We start from the raw sequence: 21,891 nt of genomic DNA, 5'->3' as shown, positions 1-21,891 counted from the left end.
CCGGGCTGCTGCGCGGGGCAGGGAGCTGGAGCGCGCTCGCGTTGGAGTGTACCCTTTCCGCGGGGCTTTCTCGCCCGTCGGGTGATCTTGGGCAGTCCCTACACCTGGTCAGCCTCAGTTTACCAACGGATGCGGAGGCCCCCCCACCCACCCAGTCACTAAATGGGCGCCAGGGAGAGCTGCCCCGGGCCTCTTCGGCCCCGCCCCGCTCTGCAGCAGCCAATCAGGGGCTGCTGTCTGGGGGGTGTGTCTCGTCCTGAGCCGCGGCCCGGGCCTAGGGGGCGGGGTTTCCGGGGCGGTCACCTCGCCGCGGGACCCCGCAGGGGACGTCCGAGGGGCGGCGCGTGTCGTGGGGGCGCGGTTGGCACGGGCGCACGGAGGCGGTGCCGGGCCGGGGCCCGGGACGCGGCGGCCCCACGACAGGGGTGACGGGGGCGGAGGCAGCCGATCGCGCCCCGCCTGGCGCCGCCTCCCCGGGCGCGCTGGCCCGGCGGACCCGCAGGCGGAGCGCAGCCTCAGGTGCCCGGGGCGGGAGGGCACGCGCGGGGGCGGGAGCCAGGCGTCCCCTGTCCCGGGACAGTGAAGTGGGTGGACAGGGAGAGGAGGGGCTCGGTGGCGCATGCGCGCGGACCAGGGGCGCGGGTCTGGAGACCCACAGGCACCGGCGAGGGCACAGGCTGGGAACGCGTGCGACTCTCGGGGCCCGCGGAACTGTCGGCTACTTCGGGTCCCCGCGAGTGCCGAGCGCCGGCTCCGAACTCTGGTGTTCGCAGCTGGTAGTGGGGCTAGGGGCTTCGCGGAGTCCTTGAATTGGAGCGACGCTGGGTCCTCTGGTTGTCCCCTGGAGGGGAGGGCCCACGGGCGGGGACATCGGGGCGCGCCCTTCCCACGGCGCCGTGCATTTGGGCGTCACCCACCGGGGGGCGTTTCCTGAGACCCTCAGGGATCTCAGAGGCGAGGTAACCTGAAGACTGGACAGACCGATCCTGGGATCACTGAGCCCGGCCACTCCTGTGGATCTGGAGAAACGCCCGTGGGTTCGTGTCACCAGCAGGCGACCCTCTTTGAGCACCAGTTCCCACATTGCGCCTGACCGTAGACTCTGCCGAAGCCACTCTATGTCTCTGCCTCTCCAGAGCCCAGTGCCACAGCGGGTCCTGTGTGGGGGCAACTTAAGTCTCCTCTGCCTCTGACTGCGAGGCCAGCCTGCAAGGGATGAAGGGAGCCGGGAGTGCCAGCGGGAGGGTGACTCTGCCCCAGTGCCCACTCCAACGAGCCTGGAACAACTGCATCCCTCCTTTTCCCAAACTTTTTTTTTTTTTTTTAATTTAAAGGAAAGAAGTGTTTCTCCGAAGTTAAGATTCTTTCTAAGAAAATCCATGGTGTTATAATGTCTTAGTCTCTGAGGGGCACTCTACCACAGTTGGGGTTGCTCACCCACACCAACCCCAGCCCACTTCTTTCCCCTAAGGAAACCAGAACGGCCCCTCCCCTCCTAGCACTTCTTGTGGGAGGAACTCAGAACTTTCTTGGGCGACCCTGGAACGCTGTAGTGGCTGCAGGCAGCAGGGTCACAGTGACTTTCCCAAGGTGGTGGAGAGTTGGGGGGGATCCAGAGAACATATCGTAACTGGTTCCTTTCTTAATGTCCTACAGCCAAGGCTGAAGTTCAAGGCCCTGTCTTCCCGGTGGAACTGACATTTGTGGCAAGTTCAGCTCAGGAGCAAGACGTTGTCGTCACAGGTAAAGAGGGTTCATGGAGCTTCCAGACTGGAATATTGTAAATGCTGTCTTGGGTTGTGCTACAGACTAACAGGAGAGGTGTGTGTGTGTGGGGGGGAGTCGGGTAGATTATTTTGTGGTGAAATAGTAAATGCATTTCCAGGGCTTGTAAAGCCAGGCAAATGGATGGAACCATGTTTCGTCTCTGAGTGTGTCTGTTTTCCTGGGAACTTCATTTCTTTATGGCAGGCTGCTTTGGCTCTGTTTGAAAGGAGGCGGTGTTGCTTTAGGAATGGTCTTACTGACTGGTTATAAACTGACTCGTAAGACTGACCTGCTGTCTGCTAGCTGTTTTCAGATAAATTTGACTACGTGGTAGGTGAGTTTCATCATTAGCCATGGCAGGGATGGCCCTAAGAAACAGTCAGGTGACCATCCCTGAGCGACCATATAAAAGTCCAGAGACAGTGGGCCTGGTAGTCGATGAAAGGACAGGAAAAAGCAAAGTGTTTCTTTTCCCACATAGTAAACATGCATGGAAACACACCAGACTCACAGTGTTGCTTAGCAGGGCAGGATCCTGCTGTGTAGTTCATGCTTGCCTGGATCTTGCTATGTAGCAGAGGCTATCCTTGAATTCTTTATATTCCTGCCTCAATCTCCTAAGTACTGAAAGCTGAAGTTGTTCTTTTAAATTTATTTTTTAAGCCTATAAACAGAGTCCTAAAGATTTTGTGTGTGTGTGTATGTGTGTGTGTGTGTGTGTGTGTGTGTGTGTGTGTGTGTGTGTAAAGGGTGGAAAGAGTGAGAGAAGAGAAAACATGTTTCTTCTGCATAGACTTTTTATAATTTGCTTTATTTACTATTAGGTTGAGAAAAAATATTTTCATGTGAATAAAATGTATTTTTGCTTCATTTAAAGTGTATAATATCTCACTAGGTTTAGATACAGTATTTAGCCAATGCATCTATTGATATATGTGAGTATATAATTCATTTCTTTCATGCTTACTGTGTCATTCATGAGCAAGACAGCCATGGACTTTCTCATGAGACTGATTTTCATGCTGGAATATAAGAAACATGACAGCCAGAGCTGGAGCTCAGTTGGTGTAGTGCTTGCCTAGCATGCACAAGGCCCTTGGTTTGATCCTCGGCACCACGTAAACCAGGTGTGGTGGCACATGCTTATAACCCCAGCACTGAGGAGATAGAGGCAGGAGAATCAAAAATATATGATAAGTTTGAGACTAGCCTGGGCTACATGGGACCTTGTCTCAAAAACAACTAAAATAGTCAGACATGGTGACATACCCCTTTAATCCCTGTAGTCAGGAGGCAGAGGCAGGAGGATCTCTGTGAGTTCAAGACCAGCTTGATCTACACAGAGTTTTAGACCAGCCAGTGCTACAAAGTAAGACCCTCTCTTAAAAAAAAATAAGCAAACAATGATAACAATGTTAACAAGCAGATAAACAACAAAAAAGAAATTTATAACTGTCCTCATAATGGTTAATAGATGAAGAAGCTGGAATGCAGTGAGAGAATGGATGTCTTCTCCTTTTGTGCCTAGGAACCCCCGTGCCTTTTCTAAATGTTATGATTATTTGTGGCTTTATGATATTGTTTGAAAAAGATTTTATCAAAACATCAATTAAAATGTCTCTTTGCTTGAGATAAATACATTTTCACTACAACGAATTCTTTTCCCCATGTTTACTCTTGTGGCCTGTGTGGGATGGTGATATTCTTGGTGGCTGATGTTTGTCCTAACTTTGTGGCACTGTAGCTAAGGTTGTGGCCTGTTGAATGTCTGCTTTCGGCGGCAGAAGGGAGAGGGCCTCTGTTTTTATTTCTGATTTGGGAGGCTTAATAGGCACTGTTTTAAAAGATACAGTCTCAGTGGGCGTGGTGTAATGCGATTAAATCGCTAGCAATCCACGAAATCAGCTTAATGATCAAAGGAATTTATTTGGGAGTAAACTCACAACCATGGGCGATTTATCATAGGATCAGGGAAAGCCGAGCTATGTCCCATGCTGGACGGCTTGGTCCATGATCTCAGCATCCAAACCATGAGGCAGCCAAGAGAGAGACGCTTATGTGCATCCCAGCCAGGTCTTAGAGGTCCCCTTCGGCCACGCCCCAGGGGCAGGTACCTCAAGGTCATAGGCAGGTGTAACAGCTACAGCTGCATCACTAGGGGCGGGGCTCAAACAGCCACCCTCTACATCTCCCCCTTTAGTCTAAATAAGAAAGTTCTAATACAAAACTATATACAATAGGAATGATTATCAAGGAGAAATAAAGGGTAATAATGTAAACAAATGGAACTACAACCAACAAGAGCAACATCAAACAAGAGACACATACTAACATCCAGAGAAGTCTGGAGCATAGGTAAATGGCATGTTACAGAGATTATTCCAAAAGGTGTCCTATCCTGAAGAATTTTAATCTAGTACTTAGTATGTTCTAGCTAAGATATGAGAAGATTGTAACTGTGACTGTTAGTCTTCAACCCCTTCAAAGACCTCAGAAGGAATAATAATACCTGAGAAAAAAGGAGAAGGATGCAAGCAACTTTCAGGAGTCTTGCAAGAGTAGACAGAGACAGCTGGCAGCCTGGACAGTCACCTAATGTTTCTCAGCATTGTTGGTGCATCTATTTTGGCTGCAGGCCTAGAATATCTGACAGACCATTTTCAGAAGCAAGAATTTTGAAAGACCATCTTACCCTGTCTTGGCAGAGTTCAGTAGTCACTTTTCCTGGTGTCTCGCTCGTCCAGAAAGGACAGCATTCGTACTGTCAGCAGTCGAGGTAAGGGCAGTTCTTCGCCCAGTAGGCCGTTATGCACCAGGAAGAAGACCAAACTTCTAAAGAGAGTGTCTTAAAAGCCCAACATTCTCTCGGGATCAGATCAGTGCTGCTGGGAGCAATTGTGTCTCACATCAACAGAATTCTAAGTTATCTAAATGTCATATTCTCTAGGTCTATGAAGCGTTTGAAGATTACCTGTCCATCTGACCTATGTATCTGTACATCTGGATGATCTAAATAATATAACTATAGAAATGACAAGCATGGGTGACTATAAACCTCTAAGTCTTATCTACCTAAATAACCTAAGGACTAAGGCTTCATATAAACAGGGTAAACAGTCTATAAACAGATGTACAGTAAAAGGACAATGACCTCAAAATTGTGACAATACACAAAATATCTTAAACAGAGGTAGAACTGTATAGTGCAATATGCAATATGACAATATGTATCAATATACAAAATATCCTAAACGGAGGTAGAACATAATACAGTATGACAAATACAATTTTACATTTGTATCCGTATACAAAATATTTCAAATAGGAGTAGAAATATGTACATTACAACAATATAGTTCTGCATCTGTATCAATATACAAATTATCTTAAATAGGAATATAAAAATAGTTTACATTTGTATCAATATACAAGAATCCATAACAGTGCAAATTATCTAAGGCTGGTACTTTACTAAATTAGTTTACTAGTGTATAACAATAATCTGCCTTAATACCCTATACCTATCCATGGGTGCGTGGGCTGGGAATCAAACCGGTCCTCCTGTGTGGCAGGTGAGAATTCTACCACTGAACCACCCATGCTGCATGGTGAATGGAGGCCACTTGCACACAATAGATGTGCTCAGTGTTGTGTATGGGACTGGGTGGGGGCATGTGTAAGCTGTGGCCAGTTCTAGTTCGAATGGGCCACGGGGGAGGTGGGGGGGGGGAGACGCGGCAACTTGGGAGGGAGAAGGAATGGGTGCGCTTGTGGTTAGAATGCAGAAATCTGTGCTGCCACTGGTACCGGCAGATCACACTGGATGTGGGTGCAATCCGTGGAAGCTATGTGGATGCAATCCGTGGAAGCTATCTGGGTGGGTAAAAGGCCAGGAATGGCCAACCCACTCTCCCATGTGGGGGAGTTGGGCGCCAGAGAATTTGATTAAATCACTAGCAATCCACGGAATCAGCTTAATGAAATTTATTTGGGGGGTAAACTCACAACCATGGGTGATTTATCATAGGGTCCAGGAAAGCTGAGCCATGTCCCATGCTGAATGGCTTGGTCCGAGATCTCAGCATCCAAACCACAAGGTAGCCAAGAGAGAGCCACTTACATGCATCCCAGGTCTTAAAGGTCCCCTTTGGCCACACCCCAGGGGTAGGTACCTCAAGGTCATGGGCAGTAACAGCTACCGCTGCCTCACTAGGGCCTGTGCTTCAGGGCATGGCTCAACCAGCCACCCCCTACAGTGGTGGTGCACGCCTTTGATCCCAGCACGTGAGCGTCATTGGCAGACAGATCTCTGTGAGTTCCAGGGCCTGGGCTACATAGTGAGTTCCAGGCTAACCTGGGCTACACAGCGAGACCTTGTCTTGAAAATAAATAAATGGATTAATTAATTAAACAATAAGCTATAGTTTCTGTGTATGGGACAATCATTTGCTATGTTTGTGGCTTTAACCCTTTTAATGCACAAAATAAGCTAGATCATCTAGGGTCATGGGCTTAGAGAAAATTAGGCACAGAATTTAAGTCTTGGTGGTAAGAGACATCAAGTCCAGGGTGCCTCGTTCACAGCACGTGCTATGCTGAAGCACGCTCCCCGCTGTGGTTGGGTTTTCAGTCAAAGCTTCCTGAGAGAAGCATGTGCTGTTTCACAGAGCTCGCTTTTCCCTTGAGAGCATTTCCGTTTTGTATGTGCATTGGGCTTCTGGCAGAAAAGAACACCGTGCGTGTGGCTTTCTAGACTGTTCTACGGATTTACTTATTCTTCAAGGGTGTGTGTGTGTGTGTGTGTGTGTGTGGCTGTGTGTGTGTGTGGCTGTGTCTGCAGCCTTCAATGGCTGAGCATCAAGAGGTGATGATTTCGGTGTCCTGGAAGAGTTTGTGCATGTCACATGGTGAAGCCCCAGCCCCCCCCCCCCATCTTAGATGAAGTCTTCCTAGTTGACTGAGCCGGTTTGGGGTCTGCACAGTGTAAAGGAAAGGGCACTGGAGAGTTTGCCTTGGAGAAGCACCTGGATATGGCAGGAAAGGTGTGATGTCATTCATTATGACACTTGGGTCCCCTCCTCTCAGCTGCCACCTGCGAGGCCACAGACTTGCGTCCACCTCCCTAAGCTGCTGTTTCTCAACAGAAAGTCAAGTTTGTCTCTAAATCACTTTGAAGGGTTGGGACACTGAGAAACAACTGTGCCCATCCGAGTAGCCATCGGGGCAGTCAGGCTCTGGGCCACCTGTGTTGCTCACCTACCCCGAGCCACTTTGTTGCTGTCACAGCTTTTTGAACTCTCAGAGACTTTGAGAAAGAGACTTTCTGACTACCCTCCCGTACTCTCTCATCAGATTTCAGTTTGAAACAGGTAAAGGAGAGGGCAGAGGGCTCTGTCCGTAAGAACCCAATTATCATAAGTGGTTCCTGTTAGCTTAGAATGTGAATGTGACTCCAGGTCTTGGTGGTGACAGACAAGCCCTGCATGTGTCCTCCCTCCAGAGGGGTCTATCCTATGGCCAGCAGGCTATGTGTGGCCCAGGATGGCTACGAGTGTGACTCAGTGCTTTTGTAGGTGATAGAAGAGTGCGATGTCAAAAGGTCAGATGCCCATTAGACCACACCATACTGGGGGATCTACTAAAGGGCAGCCTCCTGTCTCATGTCTAGGGACTCATGTCTAGGCATTGCTGGGCACCATGCTTCTGGAGAGTCTGCCCCTCCCACTGAGTCCGGATCACTGAGACCTGAGGATGGGGGTGGGGACGAGGTGTTGGGGATGGAGGGTTGGGGGTTATAGCACCATAGAATGATTTTATAGGAACTTGTAGAATCTCATTGAATATGTAAATGATTGGCAGAATTGAGATCAGCAAGAACTCACTGCCATATACCCTTGTGTGCAGGGGCACTTAGGTGGAAGGGCAGGTATCTCTGAGCTGGCAAGTGCTATACCCTCATCTCCACGGTGGGATACCTCTTGGCTGTTGGCAGCTCCCCTCATGCCCAGGATGTAGTGTCTGTGGCAGGGGGGTTAAGATGTAGTGGTTGCAGTCAAAACCGTGTGTTTGTAGTTATCACGAGATTTGGGAGCTAGTGTGTGTGAAATAGACTTAAAAAAAAATACTACAAAGCCTGAAGATCTGTTTTTTAAAAAAATGCTATTTTTTTTTCTGCAAGACCTTGGACTCAAATGACTAATACGTGGCTGAGAGAGAAATATGGTTAAAGTTTTGTGAGTTGGGACATGTAGCATTAATTTTTACATTTTTTAGTGTATGAGTGTTTTCCCTGCATGCATGTCTATGTACTACATGCATGCCTGGTGCCCATGGAGGCCAGAAAAGAGCATCAGATCTTCTGGAACTAGAGTTAGAGATGGTTGTGAGCTGCCATGTGGGTGCTGGGAATCAAACCCGAGTCTTCTGGAAGAACAGCCTTAACCACCAAGCCGTCTCCCAAGCCCTGAAGTGTATGTATTTAATGGGCTAAGGGTCTTGCGTGGGATGTGTGTTCTTAGGAGAAATTGGAGAGATTAAATGGCCCTGCAGGTAGCACCCCTCAGGCTGCTTTTATTTGGCTGGGTTTTAAGAGATTTGGAAACAAAAGAGGAGTGAGCATTTCTAATTGGATGCACTTACTTGACACTTTCTGTTGGGGAAGAATACAAGGAAGCCTTTGAAAAAGCATCATTCTGAATCCCAAGAGTCAGGGGTAGAGCACAGAATGGTTAATTGTCCCAAAGGTCATTGAAACTTGTGAACAATTCAAGATTAGGATAGGATCAAGAGTGAGGCCCCCCCCCCCGGGCTCTCGACAGCCATTTGTAACTGAACAAGTCTGCGGTTATGTGATAACTACTTTGAGGTGACGAGCTACAAGTAGCAGGGGGAGCGACCTAGTAATTAGCGGTGGATGGGTGGATGTGCCCGATTCTGAAGCACACCAAGACCTTAGCATGCAGCTTTATGTGAGCATTCACGGTGAAACAAGATGGCTTGTAAAAATGCAGGGTTAAGTCACGCAGCAAGGGACAAATCTTAGAGGCCCCAAAGCAGGTGTTTCTGTGTTCCCTCCATGCTACATGCAGACGGGTTTTACTGGAAGAAGTTTTGGCTACGTTTTCCCAGGTGACTTTTCCGATTGGTCAAAGTAATATCTAATGGTTTGCCGACAGCAGAGCCCTGCTCTCTTCTGTCTAGAACTGCGAGCCACACCGCTCTGATGCATTCCAGGCTCCCGTCACAGACCAGCCTGCTTCGTGGCATAGTTTGGTAACTCGGGGAGGGTTTTATTCACCATCCTCTCACTTTCTGTTCCTGTGCATAAAGAGTGATGCTGTATAGAAAAACCTGTTCTGTGAACTTTGAACTTTGGCAGCCATGGGGTCATGCATGTCAGAGTAGGTGAAAGTTATTGACCATGGAAATCAGCCCGGCAGTGTGTGGTTGCAGTGACCTTGGACTTCACAGTTTAGGGAAGCATTTTGCTCAAGTGTTATCATTGCCTCGTTTTGAAAAACACTGCAGATGTCACCAACTGCAGGCAGGGGAAGCCTGGCTCACCTTTCCTGCCTGCCACCTCGTGAGCAGGAGCCTAAAGTACTTGAAATTTCAGAGTGTGACCTCCACGATCTCTCCTTCAAAAGTTACTTTGTCCAATGTGTTTTCCATTAGGAAAGACATTCTGTGGCTGTTCTTTTGAAATCATAAAAATGAGCCTGACCTGCTTGCTGTAATCAGTGTGGAGTATTGACATGGGAAAGTCACTTTAAAAAAAAAAAAAAGAGTTCAGGTGTGCAAAGATATGTAGGTGTACACAACACAGAAAGTGATGTGTGAGGAAGGAGGCTTGAAAAGTAAGTGTGCAGCAAAGAAAGGGGTCTTCGTGTCTGAATGTGCCCCAAGCCAATGTTCTTTGAAATACAGAATTGGGAGGGCTCATGTGATGAGTGGGATGAAGCCATGTATGATGGCACATGCCTATAATCCACACTTGGGAATCTAAGGCAGAAGAATTGCCACAAGTTCTAGAATAGCCTGGGCTAAACAACCACCACCAAGGGAACGTGCAGTGGTAAGGTTGGTGCCTGGTGCCTTTATCTGAAGCAGAGAGGGTTTTATGCATGAAGGCGTTACAACCAAAGTGGGAACATTCAAAAGTAGCATAGGGTGGACAAGTGACTAGGGGAAGCGTGGATCAAAGATGGCGGACAAAGGGCACCCACCCTTGCCACTGAACCTGGAACCCTGACGGGACCATGAGAGAGGAGTGGGCAGTGTGCACCTGGGCTGGTATATAGAGGCCAACAGGAAAGTCGTCATCTCAGCCAAGAGGAAAGGAGTGGGGAGGGAGGAAGCCTCGTGTGCACAGCTCCCCTCTGGGACCAGTGAAGGCTCCTTGCCGGGTCTGGGGATTGTAGGTGGAGAGCAGCGGGGACTTAGCAGGATTCAGAAGGAAGAGTAATGTTTGAGCGACTTTCTTTTGCTCTGGAGACCAAACGTTATCGACTTTTTCCTTGCCCTGTTCTCTACTTGGATGGATCTACTAAAGGGAGCTTTTAGTGTCTAGGGCAGAAGTCTAAGGGAGGTGAATGTTTAACCACACTCAAGGGCAGCTGATAATCTCAGTAGCAATAGAGGCACAGGCTTGGAGAAATGGGAGCCCGGAGGAAGACTTCAGCCGGGCCTTCCTTGACTAAGAGAGCACAACCCTACAATGAACTGTGACCCTTTGGGGAAATGGATGAATTTAGAAGGGGCTTTCCTGGTGGGAGAAAGCATTTTCTAGTAGTTCTGTTCTGTTTTGTTTTGCTTTGTTTTCTGAGACAGGGTTTCTCTGTGTAACGGCCCTACCTGTCCTGGAACTCGGTTTGTAGACCAGGCTGATCTCACAGAGACCAGAGATGACCTCAAAGAGATCTGCCTGCCTCGGCCTCCAGAGTGCTGAGATTAAAGATGCATTGGGGAGGGGGATAAAAAAAATAAAGATACATGCCACTGTTGGGGTCCACAGAGGTTTTCTAGTGAGATCTGAGCTTGCTTTACCCAGCAGGGCTGCATAAGGGGATGGATTGACCACATGCATGGTTACCAGGTGTTTGGAAGGGTCTGCACTTGGCTGTGTAAGGGGGAGGTCTTTTGCACCACCCCTTGGCATTCCTTTAAAAGCCCTTTAGCAGAGCCAGAAGGGGCTGGTGGGTTTTGACCCAGGCCCTCCTGAGGCTATCCTGTGTTTCTATCTGTCTCTCCCCTCTATATTTCTAACTAAATCTCTTATTCTTCACTCCTCAAGAGTACCCTGGGGGAAAAAAGTAGGAGCTGGTCTCCCACATGCCACCATGCCCAGCCTCTAGTAGGTATTTTAAAACATTACCTGCCCATGTTTGAAAGGAGGTTTAGTGGAGACTTCTGTAAGAATGAAGCCTCAGCTAAGGAAGTCATTGAAAACCAGACCTCGAGAGATGGCAATGTGTATTGTAGCATAAAGTGAACACATCTACACCCCAGTTATTTTAAGAGCATCATATTTAGACACACAAAGGCAAACCAAAGGACCAGATAACATGGACTTCCTGATTCTCAGAATCCTCAGGGCCAGTCCCCTGGACCCAGCCAGCCCCTCCACCACCTGCCCGGCCCCTGCGATTGCCATCTCTCTCCAAACTCCACGTCCAGACATCACCTGTGACCTTGCCCTGACTCTCAAGCTCTGTGTGTCTTATTCTGAGCCACCTGGCACTGTCCCCTCTCCTTGATCTCCGTCTCACGCACTGGCCCCCACCTGGACTGGACGAGGGGAACCTTGGAACAGGACAGCTAACGGGGTCCTCTCCCATCACTTAGCAGCCCTCAGACTCACGTTTTTTACCTGGCCCGTGCTCCAGTTTCCTTGCTCATACATGGGATGAATGCCAATGCTTTTCATAGACAGTCCTGCCTGGCAGGCTGTAAGAACTCTGTAGAAGTTTGCTTGCCTTATTAACTCTCATCCACTATTCACCAGCTCATATGTCAGACACTCATGAGTTTCAGTGGTGACCAGAAAGGCACAGCCCCCACCCCCCCAGGGCTGCCAGTTTCCACTCCGGCATCTTATAGTTCTTTTCCTACTCTTTGCTTCTTCCACAGACGAAGATGACATGCACCCTGCTCCTAAGCCAGTTCTTCTCTTGTCCCGTAGCCTCTTCCCTTCAGATCTCAACTGAAGACTTCCTTTTTAGGTTCCTCCCTCAGCCTCCCTTGGTTGGAGCTTTCTGACATGAGTGCTTTTCTGTCAAAGCGTGTGTGTGTGTGCGTGTGTGTGTGTGTGTGTGTGTGTGTGTGTGTGTGTGTGTGTGAGAGAGAGAGAGAGAGAGAGAGAGAGAGAGAGAGAGAGAGAGAGATGTCTGTTCACATATGATTTGGCGAGAGTGACTTTTCCTGAGTCACTTTTCCTGAAAGTGTTGGCCCTGAGACCCAACAGCTGCAAGAAGCCTTGTACCTCCTCACTCACTCTCCACTCACAGCTTGGTGGCGGCAGGTGCACTCGCTGAGACTTCTTCAAGGTTGCATCCAATGCCACTTCCTCCGTGAAGTCTTTGTGATTCTTCCCAGAACAGGGTGCAAGTGTGTGGGGGTATATGCTCACGTGTGCATGCATATGAAAGCCAGAGTTCAACTCTAGTGTCTTTTACTATTGCTTACCACCTTATTCTTTGCTTTACAAGGATTTATTTTGCTTTTGAGTGTGTGTGTGTGTGTGTGTGTGTGTGTGTGTGTGTGTGTGCACGCACGTGCGTGCACGCGATCCATGTGTACGTATATCCAGAGGCCAGAGGCATTGAATTCCCTGGAGCTAGAGTTATGGGCAGTTACTTGCAAGCTGCCTAATGTAGGTGCTGGGAAACCACTCAAAGCCGCCGAGCTAGCTCTCTAGCCTTCTCTACCTTGCTTTTTGAGACCAGGTTTCTCTCAGAACCTAGAGCTTATTGATTTGGCAAGGCCGACTGACCAGTGAGCTTTAGGAAGGCGCCCGTCTCTGCCCCTCCAGCGCTAGGCTGCAGATATCTGCCTCTGTGCCTAGATTTTATGCGTATCCAGAGCTGGGCATCCAAATTCCAGTCCTCATTCCTATGTGACAGGCACTTCACTGCCCAAACCTTCTCCCCAGCTCTGGATACGAGACTTTCGCTCGTCACATACCCAGAGACAGTTGGAACCTCTGTTTCTTCTCACTCTGCCTTCTCTTGGAGTCTGCCAGCCACTTGTTCCTAGGCGCATTTATTCAACAGATGTTTATTGCATCCCAGTGCCAGCCTCTGTCCTGAGTGTGGAATAAGCAGTGAGGAAGCCCAGGGACCATGCTTCCCTTCCATGGCTTCACTTCTGCAGTCTCTCTCCCTGGCTACAAGGAGGGGCAGATGAGTAACGAAGCATGACCTGTGGTGTGGAAGGGCCCTGCCTAGAGGGTCCAGCGGCCTTCCAAGGGTGCATGCACAGGGCTTAACAGTGACTCCAATGTGCATCTCAGAGCACGTTTGGTCTAAGAATTCGGAATTTCCCTTTGCTAAAGGAAAGAAATTGAAGGGAAAGTAAGACTTGCTAAAATTCGTGAATTCACAGAACCCTTTCTGTTCCTTCATTGTGATCTTGAGGCATTAAGTGCTGAGTTAAACTCCTCTTGACCCACATCGGCTGGCAGGATCTAATCTTAGGTGATTATTAACTCTAATCAGGAATCTAATGACCGATATTCAGGAAGCATTGCCCATTTAATCACCACGCCTGCCTGTCCCCTTCCTGTCTCGGATGGGTCCAGCGGCCTCAGAGTAGTGACAGTCTACACCTGGCCAGCAGGTCAATGGCTTCCTGAGATGGAGCCTGGGAGGGTAAGCGGGTGCCATGCCATTCAGCTTGATTGGCCTGCATGAGGTAAGTTGTTCCCTAGACAAATATAAGCCTCTCATCCAGGCCTGTTTGCTAGAAGAATCTTAAAATGAGTGTGAGCCCAGGCCTACGCCTTGATTTGCCTGGTGGGTTTGAGGGATGGGGAGGACACTGGGGGTCCTGAGCCTGTTAGATCAGACGGGAACAGAGCTGGCCCTGATGCTCCTGGGCAGGGTACCCTGGCTGCTCTCCCTGGTGCATGGGAACCCAGTCAGTGACAGGAGTTTGAGGGGTTTAGTTTTTCTTTTAAAAGCAGGCTGTTTAAATTACTATATGTCCTCAGGAGGCAGAGGCAGGCGGAGCTCTATGAGTTCGAGGCCAGCCTGGTCTACAGAGGGAGCTCCAGGACAGCCAGGATTGTTCTACAGAGAAACCCTGTCTCAAAAAAAAAAAAATTACTGTATGTCATTTACATACCGTGAAATCCATCTGTCCTCAGTTTATAGTTCTGCAAGGTTTGAAACCTATTGGCTCCCCGTTTTCTTGCTAGATGTTAGCTAAGGTTTATGTTAGCTGTTCCTATTATCTGGTCTTAGTGGTCCCTCTGTTGTCATTGACACCAACCCCTCTCATTTTGTGCTCTTTCTCTCTCACATCACCTGTTCCCGGCATTCCTCTGTCTTCACGTCACTTACCTCTTCTATAGCATCTCTGATTCCAGCCGGCAGGAGTTAGAGCTCAGAGTCCCTGTAGTACTTTCCTAAAGTGCTAGAACTAAGTGCCAAGGATAGGCATTTCTCCTGGCTTTGGAGCCTGAAGTCTGTATCAGCCAGTGGAGCCGCATGCCTGTGGAGGTTCTGGGCAGAATCCATCCTTGTCTTTCTAGTGTCTACGATGGCCGCAGCCCTTGTGCCCCACAGCCCATCAGTGGGGCCCTGCTGTGTCTGCTTTCACTTCACGGCACATCTTCTCTCGTATCTGTCTGTGCTCACATTTCCGCTTTGGTGTTATTTAGTGTGTGTGCATGTTCATGCATGTGCACATTTGTAGCTCGAATTCTAATCAGCTTTGATAATAAAAACCCGGAGTCAGATATCAGGGTGAAAGCTGAAAGATCAGAGAAGTAGAGCACCCAGCCGCTAGAAAGACTTCTTACCTCTTGGAATCCTCAGACTGAAAGGGGCCGAGCTCCTGTCTCCACCCCGCCTTTTCACTTCCTTTCTCTGCCCAGCCTTACCACTTCTGTTTCCTCCTCCCAAGTGCTGGGATTAAAGGCGTGTGTGCCTCCCAAGTACTGGGATCAAAGGCGTGAGATCTCAAGTGCTAGGATTAAAGGTGTGTACCACCACTGTCTGGCCTCTAGTGGCTAGCTCCACACGCTGATCTCCAGGCAAGCTTTATTTGTTAGAGCACAAATGAAATATCACCACACACATTAATGTGTGTGAGGATGCACATGCTGGAGGTCAGAGGACAACTTTTTGTGAACCAGTTCTGGCCTTCCACTTTGTGGAGACGGAGACAGGGTTTCCCCTGTGAGTGCCTCTACACTCTATACTCCGAACTAGCTGGCCCGGAAGCTATCCAGAGTCTCTTGTCTCTACCTCCTTCCCCATGGGGTGCTGGCCTTAACATGCCCCACTGCATCCAGCTTTTTGTGTAGGTTCTGAGGATTGGACTTGGGTCATCAGGCTTGTGCAGCTAGCCTGTCTACCTGCTGAGTTGTCTTCCCAGACCCATGTTTCCCCTTTTTGATGAAGATGTCTGTCACTTTGCCTTAGGCCTAACCTGCTCCACCGGAAACTCACTTTGACTTTATCGTTGGTGGCTCATTTGCAAATGACCTCTATCTCGGAGGTATGGTGAGTTGAACTAGAAAATTCTCTGAAGGAGCCCAGATCAAGTGATCACAAGACCTCCCAAGCTCGCTGCAGAACCCTTTGTCCTGTGAGAGAACAGGCCGAAAAACCTGGGCTCAGGATGCGGGCAGCTCCCGCCTTCAATCCCACAGTGTGTCGGAGGTGTGGAGCGCTGAGGCCTCTCAATTGTTCATTCTTAAATGTGGATCTGGCTGGAGGAGCTAGTGATGGCCAAGGTGAAATGCTGTGACTGGTCATGCCCTGGGTTAGAAGCTGATGCAGTGCTGGTCACAGTAGCCTTGCACAGGACGGGGATGAGAGGTTTAAGGTTGATGTGATAGCCCAGTGTGAGGCTGGTGTGAGGGCAAAGCTAGCACCCTGTTCGCTTAGGGTGTGAATGAGTGGAGAAGGCACGGTGCATACACAGAGGCAGGGGATCTTTGGGGGATGTCACAGCTCCTGGCCCCTGAAGAGGGGAAAGAGAGATAGTGTGGTCATGTTCATGATTCCTGCCCAGTTTCAAAGTCATCCTGTGATTGGATCTGGGCCCCTCTCCTTGAGACCATGCACAGACAGCAAGCATTCAGCTGCATGGTCTTCTCATGTCCCAGTGATAAATGCACACGGTGCTTTATAAAACTGGGATAGTGAAAGAGGAACAGGCCCTAAATATACAAAACCTGCCCACCATCCTTAGCCATCAGGGAAACGTACATCATAATTGCGCTCAGTTTCCACCTCGTCCCAGTCAGAGTGGCTTCAGGGAGAAAGCCAACAGCTGTAAGTGCTGACGAGGTCGTGAGGAGAGAGCAGGTCATATGCTGTTGGTGGAAATGTGGACTGGTGCAGCCATCGAGGGAACCAGCATGGTGGTGTCTCCAAAGCTAAAAATAGACACACCGCATGGTCCAGTATACGCCGGAAGGACTCTCAGGCACTATACCCCAGAGACACTTGGGTAGCCATGTTTATTTTGGCACCATTTACAGCAGCCAAGATAAGGAGTCATCGTATCAGCCTGTCAGCAGATGAGTGGAGAAAGAAATGTGGGGCAAAGGAGTTTTATTTAGTCACAGAGAGGAGTGGAGTCTTGCCATGAGGGTTCTAGACTTAAAAACCTTTGTGTGGACATGACATGGAAGTTGGGAGAGACTCTGAGGGAGAGGATGAGGTGGAAAGGAAGTGGTGAGAGGCAAGAGGAATTAATGGGAGGGCTAGAAAGGCAAAATAGCCCAGGATTCCCCTCACAGGAGGAGTCGGGATTTAAGCACATACATGACATGAAACAGAGGAAGGAACATTTGGGGTGGGAGGCAAGTGAGTGAGGGAAGTGTAGCGAGACAAAGATAAGCAAAGTATAATTATATCTGGGTGAAAAGTGCTAATGAGGCCCAATATTTTGTACACTAACTAAAACATAATAATAAACAACAGAGGCGCTGTCCCATAGGGAGAGGTGCGTGCCGCAAGTGAATGAGAAGAGAGGAAGCCAGCGGGGATGCCAGAGAGCACCGTGGGAGGAACAGTGGGAGAACGGCCAGCTGCCCCTGAGGTCCCCTTCTCGCACACACTGAGAAAGTGACTGTGATGTGAGGCAACTTCCACATGTTAAAGGGATTCACACAGCTGTTCGTGACCTCCAGAGAGCACAGGGTAGAGGCTGAGCAGATGCCCAGTGGTTTAAAGTACATGCCCTGCAGACACGAGGGCTGAAGCGCTGGTTCCTGAGCTTACATCAGTGCCCAGTGTGTGAGGCAGCCCACCTGTCATTCTAGCCTCAGAAAGTGGAGTGTAAGCCAGCTAGTGAGACTAACCAGATCGGTGAGCTCTGGGTGTGATTGAGGGGCCCTCAGAAAGTGGAGAGTAAGCCAGCTAGGGAGTGAGACTAACCAGATCGGTGAGCTCTGGGTTTGACTGAGAGGCCCTGCTTCCATGAATAAGGTGGAGGAGCAATTGAGGATGATTTCAACAGCGATGTTGGGCTTCCACGTGCATGCACACATATGCACCCACACACATGCAAAAACATACATACACACACATACGTGCACACATATGCACATGCACACCACACACACATGAAAGTAGAAAGGGGGGGGGCGGATAGTGCAAAGGATCATATGTTGGTAGCAAGTCCAGACATCAAAGTGAGTCCTTTGGGTGGCACAGGAAAAAAAAATGCTGACTCAGTGAGGAGAAGGCAGCCACTTCACACTTCCAATTACCAGGTTTTAAAACAAAGAAGAGTGGGGCTAGAGAGATGAATCAGTGGTTACGAGCATTGGCTGTTCTTCCAGAAGACTTGGGTTCTGTTCCCAATACCCATATGGTGGCTCACAACTGTCTTTTAACTCGAGTTCTGGATGATCCAGTGCCCTCTTCTGGCCTGTGTGGGTACTGCATGCACATGGTGCACAGACATACAGGCAGGCAAAATGCCCAGACACATAAAAAAAAATAAAATAAAATAAAATATATTTTTAAAAAAGAAAGGAAAGTAAGGAGGTAAAAATTATATCCAAATATTACCAAATTAAATGTAGTAGTATGCAGAAATGCAATATGTTTTATACACATGGCCAGGGAACTAATAAGAATGCAAGTTGACTGATTAGACATTTGGGAAATATTTGAAAAAAAAATCAAGTTAAAAAAATTGACCTATGAATTTCACAGAATTGATGGAATGAAGTAGAAAGATCAGTGTGATTCATAATATTGATTGGATAAGGAAAAGAGTTGTAATGCAGTTAAAACACTGAACAAAATTCCAAAGAGAAAAATGCAAAGAGAAAGGATCTGTGAAATACCTCCCATCTAACAGTGAATGCTCAAAGCTCTTTAAAATTAGCCACAAGTTTATTACGTAGTTGTCTTCAGCTTTGTGATATAAACATTAGACAATGTAATAGGACAGGAAAAATAAAAGTTATGCATGCTGGCAAAATATTGTCAACTTTTGCTTGTCAAAAGACACTTAAGAAAATGAAAAGTAAAGCCACAGGCTCAGAGGAAAATAAATTATAAAGCATGTATGAGAAAAAGAGTTACTCCAGAAGTATACAAAGAGCTCTTATCATCCAGCAAGAAGAAAGTCCAATTTTAAATGGGGAAAGAGTTGTCTAACTCATGAACAGAGGGCATGGTCTTACATGGATGGAAAGAAAGCCCATGGGAGGTGTCGCACATCCTTAGCCTGTTGGGAAAAGCAAGTGAGTGGTACCAGCTCTTACCAAGTAGAGAGGGGCCGTGACTCTCCTACTGGATCAGGTGGCATGAGGCAGACTGGCCACATGTGTGTGGGGCTGGGAACGGGAATCTCAGACATTACTCGAGGCCATTGAAGGAGGACAGTCCCTTCAGACATCATGGTGGCCAGTGGCATCCGTTAGACCACAGTCACACGTGTGACATCCCTGAACTGGTGGCGTACTATACGATTACAGTGGCATGATGGAAAAGTCAGGGTTACGGAGCCAGTAAAAAGAGCAGTGCCCTGAGAGAGGGAGGAAGGAGTGAGTCAGTGAACATGGATGGGACACTTTGGGGACAGTGAGACGGCTCTGTGTTATACCGTAATGCCGATGCCATTCCAACATGGTTGTCAAAAGCCACAAAATACATTCAGTCCTACAGAGAGTGATTGCCAATGGGAACTAGGGACTTCAGTGAATGGTATGCTGGGACTGGCTCATCAGTGAGGTAACCGGTCTGTCTCCCCAGTGCAAGACCGTGGTGATAGGGGAGCTGGTGAGGACTGAAGTGGTGTCTGGAAAACATGCTTTGCTCAAATTTTCAATAAACCTTAAAACACATTGCAATAATGGATTAAAAACTAAATGCATCTATCGTATACCTAGGAATGAATCTGAGAAAGACATCTGAGGCCTCTGCTAAGTAACTTGATGATATTATTGGAAGAAATTAACCATGGTTTGTCATGGTCAGTTTTCGCTCTCAACTTGACACAACTCAAAGTCACTTGGGAAGAGGGGAACTTCATTGAACAATTTGCCTCAGGTTGCACTGTAGGCATGTCTGAGAGATTGTCTTGGTTAATGATTGATGTGGAAGGGTCCAGCTCACTGTGGGTGGCACCATCCCTAGGCAGGTGGGTCTGGAATATATAAGAAAGCTAGCTGGGCAAGCCAGAGAGAGAACCAGCAAGTAGCATTCTGTAGATGGACCAATCTCTCCTGCCCACGTCTTCCACAGCCGCTTATAAAATAATCACTCAGAGGCTTATATTAATTACAAACTGTTTAGTCTATGGCTCAGGTGCACTGCTAACTAGCTCTTTTTTTTGTTTTGTGTTGTTTTGTTTTGTTTTCAAGACAGGGTTTCTCTGTGTAGTTTTGGTGCCTTCTTGGATCTCACTCTGTAGACCAAGCTGGCCTCAAACTTACAGAGATCCATCTGGCTCTGCCTCCTGAGTGCTGAGATTAAAGGCATGTGCCACCACCACCACCTGGCTTTAGCTCTTTTATCTTAAATTAACCCATTTCTATTAATCTATGTATCGCCACGTGTCTCATGGCTTTACCTGTGTTGCATTACATCTTGCTCCCCCTGCAGCGCTCAGTGTCTCCCTTGACTCTGCCTTCCTTCTGCCTGTATCTTTGCTTGGATTTCCCACCTGGCTATAACCCATCTTGCCATAGGCCAGAGCAGCTTCTTTATTAACCAATGGTAGCAACACATATTCACAGCATACAGGAAGACCATCACACAGCAGCATTCCTCCATGGTTTCTGTTTCAGTTCCTGCCTCAGTTTCCCACATGATGGACTGTGTGACTTGGAATAAGTGATGAAATAAACCCTTTTCTTTCCCAAGTTGCTTTTGGCTGTGATGTTTATTGCAGCAACAGAAAAGCAAACCATATCATAAACTAAGTAAATAGATGGGTGTACTATATTCATGGATAGGGACCACTCAGTTTTGTAAAGATGCCATTTCCCTTAAGAAAAGCCCTGTGTGATATACTGGGATACTGATGTTGAACACCAACCATATCCTTGTTTAGTTGAGTAGTGTGGATCCTACACAGCTGGTTGTTGATGCTTTCAGTGGCCTGGGGCACCTTAAGCATATCTCTCTCCAGGAGGTTCCGGGATGGCTGTGATGGCTATTCTTGGTTGTCAACTGACTACCTCTAGAATCAACTAAAACCCAAGCATCTGGGCACACCAGGTGTGAGGTATTTTCTTGATTGGATTATTTGAAGCAGGAAGACCCACTCTAAATTTGGGCCATGCCTTCTAATGGCAGCCCACAAAAATAGCACATGGAAGAAAGAGGCCTTTGATTTTTGCCTGCTTAGTCTTTGGTCTACGTTGGAATCCTGAAGAAGCAAAGGAATGCCTTAGTAACAGGATAGATGAGCTTGCCAGCCAGAGTGAAGACTGAGCTCTCTAGGAAATCCCTGAGACTCCAGCACTGTATTGGTACTGCTGAGACACTCAGTCTCATAGATTAAACAACAACCAGATTCCTGGCCTTTCTGTCTGGAGACCACCTTGTTGAACTACTCAGACCATGCATGCCTATAAGCCACTCTCATAAGTCCCCTTTAAGATAGGTAGGTAGATAGATATAGAGATAGATTGATAGGTAGATAGATAGATGATAGATGTGTATAATTATGTAGATATCAATATAATGATACATAGATATAGATTCATTCATTCATTCTATCAATTGTTCTTTTACAGAACACTGACTAATATAGCACCTATCAAGAATTTTATAGCAGAAAGTATCATTGTGCTTTTCTTTGTCTAGACAGGGTCTCACTATGTAGCCCTGGCTAGCCTGGAACTTGCTACGTAGCCTCATACTCAAGAGATCTGCCTTCCTCTGCCTCCTGAGTACTGGGGTCAAAGGCATGTATCCCCACGCTCTAGTTTATGCTTTTCTTAAGCAGCTACTTCTGTTCCTGTATATTCTCATCACTTTAGGTGACATTCATCCTGTTTCTTTAAGAAAGGCCTTGCCCTGAAGTCAGCTCTGTACTTTCAACACTGGTGTTATCTTTGGCCAGGCCCCTCCCTTAGGCTCACTGCTTAGCACGTCAGGGAGCATTGTTCAGACATTAGCACCAGTGTGAAATTCATTTCATAGCTATTGATGAAACGGTTTCGTGTAGGAGTGAGAGGAGGCAGACGAAGTGAAAATTCTGCTTAACGAGCTGCTACTGCTCGTGTGGGCAGGTCGTAGGTAGCTCATCAGTCAGGACCTCAGAACGGAGCTCTGGTGAGTCAGGGAGTGGCTCTTCCACCTTGGACATTGTCGGGAGGCTTTGGAGAGGAGAGATATTTGAGTTCCAGGTCGAAGGAATTGGGGCAAGTGTGGAGGCTGAGAGCAAATGGTGGGCCTGCCCAGTTCTGAGTGGCTTACA

At 48.0% G+C, this 21,891-nt stretch overlaps 1 protein-coding gene across 1 annotated transcript in view; it reads left to right on the top strand.

Moving 5' to 3' along the window:
- Positions 1 to 1,653: 1,653 nt before the first annotated feature.
- Positions 1,654 to 21,891, top strand: part of Ppara (peroxisome proliferator activated receptor alpha) — a 71,481-nt gene continuing 51,243 nt past the window's right edge. The window contains exon 1 of the mRNA XM_059247190.1: positions 1,654 to 1,743. The gene's annotated coding sequence lies outside the window, so the exon portion shown is untranslated. The remainder of the gene's footprint in view (positions 1,744 to 21,891) is intronic.

Source organism: Peromyscus eremicus, chromosome 20 (genome assembly GCF_949786415.1).
Source record: "Peromyscus eremicus chromosome 20, PerEre_H2_v1, whole genome shotgun sequence".
Lineage (NCBI taxonomy): Eukaryota > Metazoa > Chordata > Mammalia > Rodentia > Cricetidae > Peromyscus > Peromyscus eremicus.
This window is presented reverse-complemented; position numbering and strand designations above follow the sequence as displayed.